The sequence below is a fragment of the Cetorhinus maximus genome, chromosome 9 (assembly GCF_964194155.1).
Source record: "Cetorhinus maximus chromosome 9, sCetMax3.hap1.1, whole genome shotgun sequence".
Lineage (NCBI taxonomy): Eukaryota > Metazoa > Chordata > Chondrichthyes > Lamniformes > Cetorhinidae > Cetorhinus > Cetorhinus maximus.
The window spans coordinates 28,258,779-28,269,096 of NC_135887.1; positions in this window are offsets into that span (position 1 = coordinate 28,258,779).

A 10,318-nucleotide genomic window follows, 5' to 3' on the forward strand; every position below is an offset into this window, starting at 1 on the left:
ATCGGTTGCTGTGCAACAATGTGGAGAAATTGACCTTTAATAATAGTGTAATACAGACAATAGCGATTCAGAAGCCTGATTTACTCCCTGTTGAAGTCAGGTTAATGATTCACAATCACCTGCTTTGTCCTATCACCAAAATCCAATTTCACCCCATTGAACAGTTATTGAGCAACTGTTCATGTCTGTTTGAATAATCACCTTTTCTTCTCAGTCTCTCTGTGAAAGTGTTCACTAATTTACAGATTTAAACTTGCACAAACAATCACTATCACACAAATAAATCAAACAAATGTCGCCCAAGGTTTAAACTGTAATTTTTAAAAAATTATTTCAATCAAAGAGGAATGCTTGCAAAATGACAAACCAACATAGAAGTAATCTTGGGAAATTGTAAGTTGGAGAATCACATGCGCAGTGCCTATCCTGTGTCCAGTCTGTCCCAGTGTTAACTGCGGTTTGGTTGATAGTACTCTTGCCTCTAAGTCAAGAAGGCTATAAGTTCAAACCCCACTCCCAGAGACTTGAAGGCCAGATCTAGGCTAACACTTCTGTGCAGTGGTAAGAGAGTGCTATACAGTACTGTTGAAGGTTGTTTCTTTTGGTTAAAATTAAAACCATCCTCACAGGTGGATGTACGAGATCTCATGGTATTATTTGAAGAAAAGCCTCGGTGTCCTAGTCATTGTTTACGCCTGAATCAACACCGGTAAAACAGATCATCTAGTCATGATGATATGACTATTTATGTGACCTTGCTGTGCATAAATTAACTTTCCTACATTACAACAGTGACTTCATTAGTTGCAAAGTGCTTCAGCGTAATCTGGTATTGCCAAAGGGGCTATATAAATGCAAGTTCTCTTTTTCTTTTGTGTGCTAGTGAGTGATCATGCATTATGCTGCCTGGTTGTGCTCAAAGATATGTCGTTGGAGGCCTTTGGAGATGTGTGTGTGCAAAAGCTGACATTTGCAAGCTGCATCTAGAATGTGTGCTCTTTCAGAGGAAAGCTCTGCAGGGTCGGCAATGTAAGATAATATGCGAGAACGTAGGTCATCAATAAATTGGCAGCAGCTTGACAGGCAGCACTTTGTGGTGCATAAAACCTGGGACATCTGTGTGAGCGGATAATGTCTTTTCTCTGACGTAACCAAATGAATGTGGAAAATGTATCGAGCCTATTGCTGAGGTAACGTCAGATACTTGCCATCCATCTTATCTCTCTTTCCTTTGTCTGGATCAGACAAATGACTTGAACTTGGAATCCATGGAGAGGGGTGAGGAAAGGCCTCATGTAGATGCACTATCATGCGCTGTTCACACCAAATCAGGAATATGTACTTTGTACAGGTTAGTCAGTGAGTTAAAGGAGCGTGATTCAAGAAGCTCAGGAGCAGGTAACTGTAGTAGAGGAGAAAAGGAACTGATGTTTGGAGGGCCAGATTATGTTCTGTGTGCGGAAGGGGACAGGAATGTGGCACTCGGGGCCAACTTTTGAAAAACTCAAATGCTTTCAATGCAGGGAAAACCACTGGAGTCATTAAACTATTGTTACGATCCCAGCTGATGTTAATAACGGACAAGTGACATCCCAGAGTGAAACCTTGCTTGATAGATCCTAACCCTTTTTTTTTGTTGAAACCATGAAGTAAAGTTACTGAACAAATTCACAGAAGCCTGCTGATGAACTTTTAACACACAGAATAAAATTCTTATTAAACAAGAAAAATAAATGATATTACAACATGCAAAAAATGTTGGAAAGATCTCAATAAAAACAGAAGAAAATGATTCAAATCACACTATTCCCTTTACCCCCATAATGCCTTTACAGACGCATACAAATTCAGAAAGATAAAACGATTTACAATATCTATCCTACGCTGTAATATTCAGGGTAAGTGAGGTACATGGAAATAAGTTGGTGAGCTGTGATCAGACACACAATGCTCCAAAGTAGCTGACAGATGCAACCCAAGCAGATTCCATGGATTTCTCAAGAACCCACCCGGATGCGTGTCACACCATGAGCCAACTGGTCTCACTGAAACTTTGCCTTTCTCACAAGGGTTTCCAATCACCACATTTGAAGAACTCGCCTTGGAATTCTCTCCAAACGTCACTCCCACTTGGACAGTTTCAACAAGGATCCACCTCCAGAGGTTCAATCTCGCCTTCCGTGATCCTTTTCTCCTGGATTTCCGAGTACACTCACACTTCACCTTCCAAGCACAATTTCAGAGCTTTGGCCGTGCCAAGCAGAACACCTGCTTCAAAGTAGTACTTTTGCCCCTACGGCTCACAGCTCAGAGTCACCAACCTTCGGCTGCTCTTTCAGCTCTTCTGGGCTTCTCTTGGGCCCATTTTGCTTCAAGTCTACTCCCTGCAGCTCTCTGTTTAATTTGGAGCCTATTTCCCTGTTTCTTTCTTTCAACTTTACATATCGGGACCTATTTCTGATCCCTCTCTCTGTCCCTGCCTGGGACTTTCTTTTGGGCCCTCTATCTGTCCCAGTCCCAAGTTTGGGACCTTCTCCCTGTCCCCCTTCCCATGCCTTGCTCCCTGGGACACCCTCCTAATAGCTCCCCAGGTCCAGGTCACCTGATCTGCTTTTTATGCCATTTGACAACTTTTCTTCTGCGCAAATGTACTGGGCCAGTTCCCGGCCAAAGAGCATAAAACCCACTAACTGCGCATGTGCTGCCATTTCCCGGCCAGTGCATGTGCAGAAGGCCAATGGTCCACCTAGAACTGGAGTCTTGACCTCTGGCTCCAGTTTAAGGTAAGGATTCACGTTTTATCATACTTTGTACTTGGGAGCTTCCAAAGCATATTGGCTAGTTGCTGAAAAGAGAGACACGCTGCCAAAGCTTTTCCCCTTGCACTCATCAGGAAAAATGCAAGAATGTCAAATTTCAGATGATCCCAACAATTTTTACCACAGGAGGAAAGGGTGCTTATTGGTTGGCAAGTCAACTCTGATTAGCTGAGGCATGGCCATGGAGAAAGTAACAGAGAACTATTGGGTCCCCAAGCTCCCAGGTCATTCAAATAAAGGGGTGAGGTTTGAACATATTCCTTTCATTTACAGAGAATGATTCCCTGCGTATGAATATATGTCACTTCTAGTAAGCATAAATGTTACAAGTTTGACTGATTATCTTAAATTGCTGCCTCTCTTGTTGCCTGGTACTTGTGTGGCATGAATGTTACTTGCCACATATCAACCCAAGCCTGAATGTTGTCCAGGTCTTGCTACACATGGGTGTGGACTGGTTCAGTATCTGAGGCGTCGCAAATGGTGCTGAACATTGTGTAGTCATAACCATATAACCTAGTCTGACCTTATGATGGAAGGAAGGTCATTGATGAAGCAGCTGAAGATTGTTGGGCCTAGGACACTTCCCTGAAGAACTCCTGTAGTGATGCCCTGGAACTGAGATGATTGGCCTCCAACAAGCATAGCCAACTTCCTTTGTGCTAGGTATGACTCAACTATTGGAGAGTTTTCCCCTGATCCCTATTTGCTTCTGTTTTGCCAGGGCTCCTTGATGCTACAGTCAGTCAAATGCTGCCTTGATGTCAAGGGCAGTCACTATCACCTCCCCACTTGAGTTCAGCTCTTTTGTCCATGTTTGCGCCAAGGCTGTAATGAGGTTAGGAGCTGAGTGGCTCTGGCTAAACCCAAGCAGAGCGTCAATGAGCAGGTTATTGATACATAAGTGTTGCTTGATAGCACTGTCAATGACACCGTCCATCACTTTACTGATGACCGAGAGGAGGTTGATGGTGTGGTAATTGGCCCAATTGGATTTGTCCTGGTTCTTGTGGGCAGGACATACCAGGGCAGTTCTCCACACTGCCGGGTAGATGCCAGTGTTGTAGCTGTACTGAAACAGCTTGGCTAGGGACGCAGCTAATTCTTCAGCATCGTCTTTTGCACTGATGTGCTGGGCTCATTAAGGGCGGGGATATTTATGGAGTCTTCTCCTCCAGTGAGTTGTTTAATTTGTCCACCACCATTCATGACGGGATGTGCGAGGAGTACAGAGTTTTGACCTGATCCATTGGTTGTGGGATCGCTTAGCTCTGTCTATCGCATGTTGCTTCCACTGTTTGGCATGCAAGTAGGCCTGTTTTGTAACTTCACCAGGTTGACACCTCATTTTTAGGTATGCCTGGTGCTGCTCCTGGCATGCCCCCCTGCACTCTTCATTGAACCAGGGTTGATCCCCTGGCTTGATGGTAATGGTAGAGTGGGTGATATGCCGGGCCAAGAGGTTACAGATTGTGGTTGTCTACAATACTGCTGTTGATGATGGCCCACAGCACCTCATGGATGCTCAATTTTGAGCTGCTAGATCTGTTCAAAATCCATCGTTTAGCATGGTGGTAGCACCACAAAACACGATGGAGGGCACCCTCAATGTTAAGACAGGACTTTGTCTCCACAAGGACTGTGCGATGGTCACTCCTACCAATACTGATATGGACAGATGCTTTTGCAACAGGTAGATTGGTGAGGACGAGGTCCAATAGGTCAAGTAGGTTTTTCCCTGTAGTTGGTTTTTCCCTCTAGTTGGCTTTCTCACCACCTACCACAGGCCCAGTCTGGCAGATATGTCCTTCAGGTCTCGGCCAGTTCAGTCAGCAGTGGTGCTACTAAGCCACTCTTGGCGATGGACTTTGAAGTTCCCCACACAGAGTATGTTCTGTGCATCCCCCAAGTGCTGTTCAACATGGAGGAATGCTGATTCATCAGCTGAGCGGGTGACAGTACCTGGTAATCATTAAGGAGTTTCCTTGCCCATGTTTGGTCTGGTCCCATTAGACTTCATGGGGCTCATAGTCAATGTGGAGGACTCTCAGGGCCACTCTGCTGCTGCCTCTGTCCTGCCGGTGAGACAGGACATACCCAACAATGGAGATAATTTCTTGGACATCGGCTGTAAGGTATGATTCAGTGAGTATCATTGTGTCAGGTTTTTGCTTGACTAGTTTGTGAGACAGCTCTCCCAATTTTGGCACAACTCCCTAGATGCTAGTAAGGAGGACTTTGCAGGGTCAACAGGGCAGGATGTGTGTTGTTGTTTCTGGTGCCTAAGTTGATGCAGATGGACCACCTGGTTTCATTCCTTTTTGACTTTTCTGTAACCATCATGGTGTAACTGAGTGGCTTGCTAGGCCATTTCAAAGGGCATTTTAAGAGTCAACAACATGCAGACTGCACCAGGTAAGGACAGCAGATCTCCTTCCCTAAAGGGCATTAGTGAGCCAGATGGGCTTTTTCAACAATCATTGATAACTTCATAGCCACCATATTGAATTTAAATTCAATTGAATTTAAATTCCACCAGTTGCCTGTATCCCCAGAGCATTAGCCTTAGCCTCTAGATCACTAGCCCAGTGACATTTCCACTCCACCACTGTCTCCCCTTTTGCAGTGAGTAACTCATCTCCTAACTCCCCAGAGCCTGTCTACAAGCCACAAGTCAGGAGTATGATGAAATACTCTCCACTTGCCTGGATGATTGCCCCTCCAACAACACTCAACTCACGCAACACAATCCAGGACAAGGCAGCCCGCTTGACTGGCACCCCCATTCATCACTTCAAACAGTAACCCTCTTCACCAATAGCGCACTGTGGCAGTAATGTGTACCACCTGCAAGATGCATTGCACCAACTCACCAGTGCTCCTCCAACAGTATCTTCCAGGCCCATGGACCTCTACTATCTAGAAGAAAAAGGCCAACAGACAAATGGGAACACCACCACCTGCAATTTCTCCTCCAAGCTGCAGACTATCCTGACTTGGAACTATATCATTGTTTCTTCACTGTAGCTGGGTCAAAATCTTGGAACTCCCTTCCTAACAGCACTGTGGGTGCATCTACACCACAAAGCCTGGAGCAATTCAAGAAGGCAGCTCATCATCACCACCTCAAGGGCAATTAGGGATGGGTAATAAATGCTGGCCTTGCCATTTGTTAATGGCATGTTAATGGTATTATCAAGTTACACAAGTGAAGTGCATTGATAGATTAAGCATCTTTAGCACATATAAAGAAAGAGTTCTGGGACACTGGTTAGTAGGTCGGAGGGAGAGATATGTTACACTGCATTCTGTAGATAAGCCTATCAAGAAAAGAATTTGTGTCTGGTTTCAGACTTCACAATCTTGGCTTGGGACCCATTTAACACCATTGATTTCCAAATCCCATGAACAGATTTTAAAAAGTAGCAGTTCCCCGACCAGGAGCTCATGAATCTTCATCCCAAAAACAATACTTTTTATCAAATACAGCTAACAGCTGAGCACTGTGACCTCAGCTTTGTTGAGAGGTAAATGGTCAATAGGTGTGCAGTCAATGGTGTAAAGTCATATTCAATACAACAGATTCATAATCCAAAATCAGCAAACCAGAAATCCAACAAACCACTCTTTGTTCTCAATCCTTTGTAATACTTCCTTGTTTATACAATGGAAGCAGTGAGCATTTTTCCTTCAGTTTATCGTGTTGAACAAATGAAATTTTATTGTATTCTCTCCTGTGCGTTTATCAAGCTTGTTTTGGTAGGATCTCTGATGAGTACAATCTGCATGACTGCACAAAAAAACTGGGAATAACATCTGCTTCTTGTTTTCCATTCTCAGCATAAGGTTATTGTTGGAGTCTTTAGACCATGTAGAATCCATCTCTCTATCTTTCTGTCTGCCCAGGTTTCAGTGGGTTTCACACAGAGTGAGCAGTCCACACATTCCCAGGCCTCAGGCAGTGCTGCCTGAGCTCATTTCTGCGCATTGACCTGCTGATGGATTCTCTCATTCCTTAATCCTCCCCTTTTCTTTGGTCTCCAACCTTCCCACTGTTACGAAGGAAGAGTCTTGCATTTATATAGCACCTTTCACCACCTCAGAATGTTCCAAAGTGCTTTACAGCCAATCAAGTACAGTGTAGCCACTGTTGCAATGCATAAAACTTGGCAGACAATTTACACACAGCAAGTTCCCACAAATAGCAATGTGGTAATGACCACATGACATATGTTTTTTCCATGTTGCTTGAGGGATAAATATTGGCCAGTACACCGAGGAGAGCTTTGCTGTCCTGCTTTGAAATATAGCCTTGGGAGGTTTTGCATCCACCTGAGAGGGCAAGTGGGGCCTCAGATTTCTCCTCAGTAAGGAGAAATGCACACACTCAATAGTGTGGAGCTCCCTCCATATTTGCACTAAAATGTCAGCCTACATATTGTTCTCCTGTCCCTGGAGTGGGACTTTAACCCACAACCTGCTGACTCAAGGGAGAGAGTGCTCCCACCAAGCAATGACTGACACTTGGCACACTTGCCACAGTTACAAGGCTGAGATCACAAACTCCTGTGGCAAAATGCTATAGTACTTTATTCCCTCACAATTCACTTCTGTAATGTTTTAATTTGCTTTAAGGGTCCCTCACCTTTCTGAGTATACTTCCATTTCTGTACCTGACCACCTATGTGAAGTATTTCTTATATTCTTGGAATATGGAATTTGTTGGAAAGCATTTTATTGCCATTGCTAATTGCTCTTGAACAGGTGATGGTGGGACTTAGACTCATAGGCGTTTACAACACAGAAGGAGGCCATTTGGCCCATCGTGCTTGCGCCAGTCAGCAAAAATCTGACAACACTAATCCCATTTTCCAGTGCTTGGCCCATTGCCCTGGAGGCTATGGCAATGCAAGTGAATATCTAAATACTTCTTAAATGTTACAAGCGTTTCTGACTCAGCCACCCTTTCAGGCAGAGTTCCAGACTCCCACCACCCTTTGGGTGAAAAAATTTCTCCTCAACTCCCCTCTTCGCCTTCTACCTCTTACCTTAAATCTATGCCCCCTGGTTATTGACCCCTCTACTAATGGAAAAAATCCCTTCCTATCCACCCTATCTATGCCCCTCATAATCTTATACACCTCTATCAGGTCCCCTCTCAACCTTCACTGCTCCAGGGAAAACAACCCCAGCCTATCCAATCTTTCCTCATAGCTCAGACCCTCCAGCCCAGACAGCATCCTGGTAAATCTCCTCTGCATCTTCTCCAGCGCTATCACATCCTTCCTATAATGTGGTGACCAGAACTGCACACAGCACTCCACTTGTGGCCTAACCAGTGTTCATGCAGTTCCAGCAAAACCTCCCTGCCCTTGTATTCTATGCCTTAGCTAATAAAGGCAATTATCCCATATGCCTTCTTAACCCCCTTATTTACCTGCCCTGCTACCTTCAGGGATCTGTGTATATGCACTCCAAGGTCCCTCTGATCTTCAGTAGTTTCCAGGGTCCTACCATTCACAGTGTAATCCCTTGCCTTGTTAGCCCTCCCCAAGTGCATTACCTTACACTTTTCCAGGTTGAATTCTATTGCCACTGCTGTTGCCCACCTGACCAGTCTATTGATATCCTCCTGCAGTTTATGGCTATCTTCCTCAATATTTGCCACCCGACAAGTTTTCATGTCATCCATGAACTTCATAATCGTACCCCCTACATTTCAGTCCAAATCATTTATGTGTACCACAAGCAGCAAGGACCCTAGCACCAAGCCCTGCGGAAACAGATTTCCAGCCACAGAAACATTCCTCTACCTTCAACCTCTGCTTCCTGCCTCTCAACCAATTTTGGATCCAATGTGCCACTTTGCCTTGGATCCCATGGACCCTTACTTTCTTGACCAGTCTGCCATGAGCGACCTTATCAGAAGCCTTGCTAAAGTCCGTGTAGACCACATCAAATGTATTATCCTCAACACTCCTGGTTATCTCCTCGAAAAACTCGATCAAATTTGTGAAACATGACACTCCCTTAACAAATACATGTTGACTATCCCTGATTAATCCGTGTCTCTCCAAGTGCAGATATATTCTGTCCCTCAGAATTCTTTCTAATAACTTCCCCACCACTGAGGTTAGACTGACTGACCTGTAATTTCCTGGTCTACCTCTTCCTCCCTTTTTTAATAATGGGACAACATTAGCAGTCCTCTGGCACCTCACCTATGGCCAGACAGGATTTGAAAATTACTGCCAGGGCCCCTGATGTCTCTTCCCTGGCCTCCCTCAACAGCCTCATCCGGGCCTGCGGATTTATCCATTTTAAGGCTGCTAAACCCGTTAGTGCCTCCTCTCTCTCTGTTAATTTCCTCTAATATTTCACAGTCCCCCACCCTGATGTCTATACCTGGGTTGTCCTTTTCCATTGTGAAGACCGATGCAAAGTATTCATTGAGACCTGTACCCATGCCTTCCGGGTCCACACACAGATGACCTCTATGGTCCCTAATTGGCCCTACTCTTTCCCTAGTTATTCTCTTGCTTTTTATATATTTAAAAAACCCCTTTGGGTTTTCCTTTATTCTACCCACCAATGCTTTCTCAAGCACTCTCTTAGCTTTCCTAATTTCCTTTTTAAGTTCCCCCTGCACTTTTTATACTCCCCTAGGGACTCTGCCATATTGAGCCCTTGATATCCGCCATAAAGCTTATCTTTTTTTCTTAATCCTAATCTGTATGACCCTTGGCATCCAAGGATCTCCAGACTTGGTCCCCCCTTTGTCTTTATGGGAACATATTTGTCCTGTACTCTCACTATTTCCTCCTTGAATGCCTCCCACTGCTCTGACACAGTTTTATCTGCAAGTAGCTGCTCCCAGTCCACTTGGGCCAAACCGTATCTTAGTAAAATTAGCCTTTCCCCAGTTTAGAACTTTTATTCCCAGCCCAACGTTATCCTTTTCCATAACTATCCTAAATCTAACTGAGTTATGGTTATTATTTCCAAAATGCTCCCCTACTGATATGCCTTCCACCTACCTGAGCTCATACCCGAATATTAGGCCCAGAACTGCCCCTCCCTTGTTGGGCTTTCTACGTACTGGCTAAAAAGTTCTCCTGGATGCAACTTTAGAATTTTGCTCCCTCCCTACCTTGCACACTAAAACTATCCCAGTTAATATTTGGGTAGTTAAAATCCCCTACTATTACTGCCTTATTATTCTTACACTTCTCTGAAATTTGATTACATATTTGATCCTCTGTCTCTCCCTGACTGTTTAGGGGCCTATAGTACAAACCCAACAGCGTGTTTGCCTCTTTGTGTTTTTTACTTCTAACCACATGGCCTCATTTGATGACCCTTCCAGGATATCATCCCTCCTCACTGCTATAATTAATTCCTCTATCAATATTGCGACCCGCCCCCACTTCTATCCCCCTCTCTATCTTGTCTGAATACCCTATAACCAGCAATGTTGAGCTGCCAATCCTGCCCTTTTA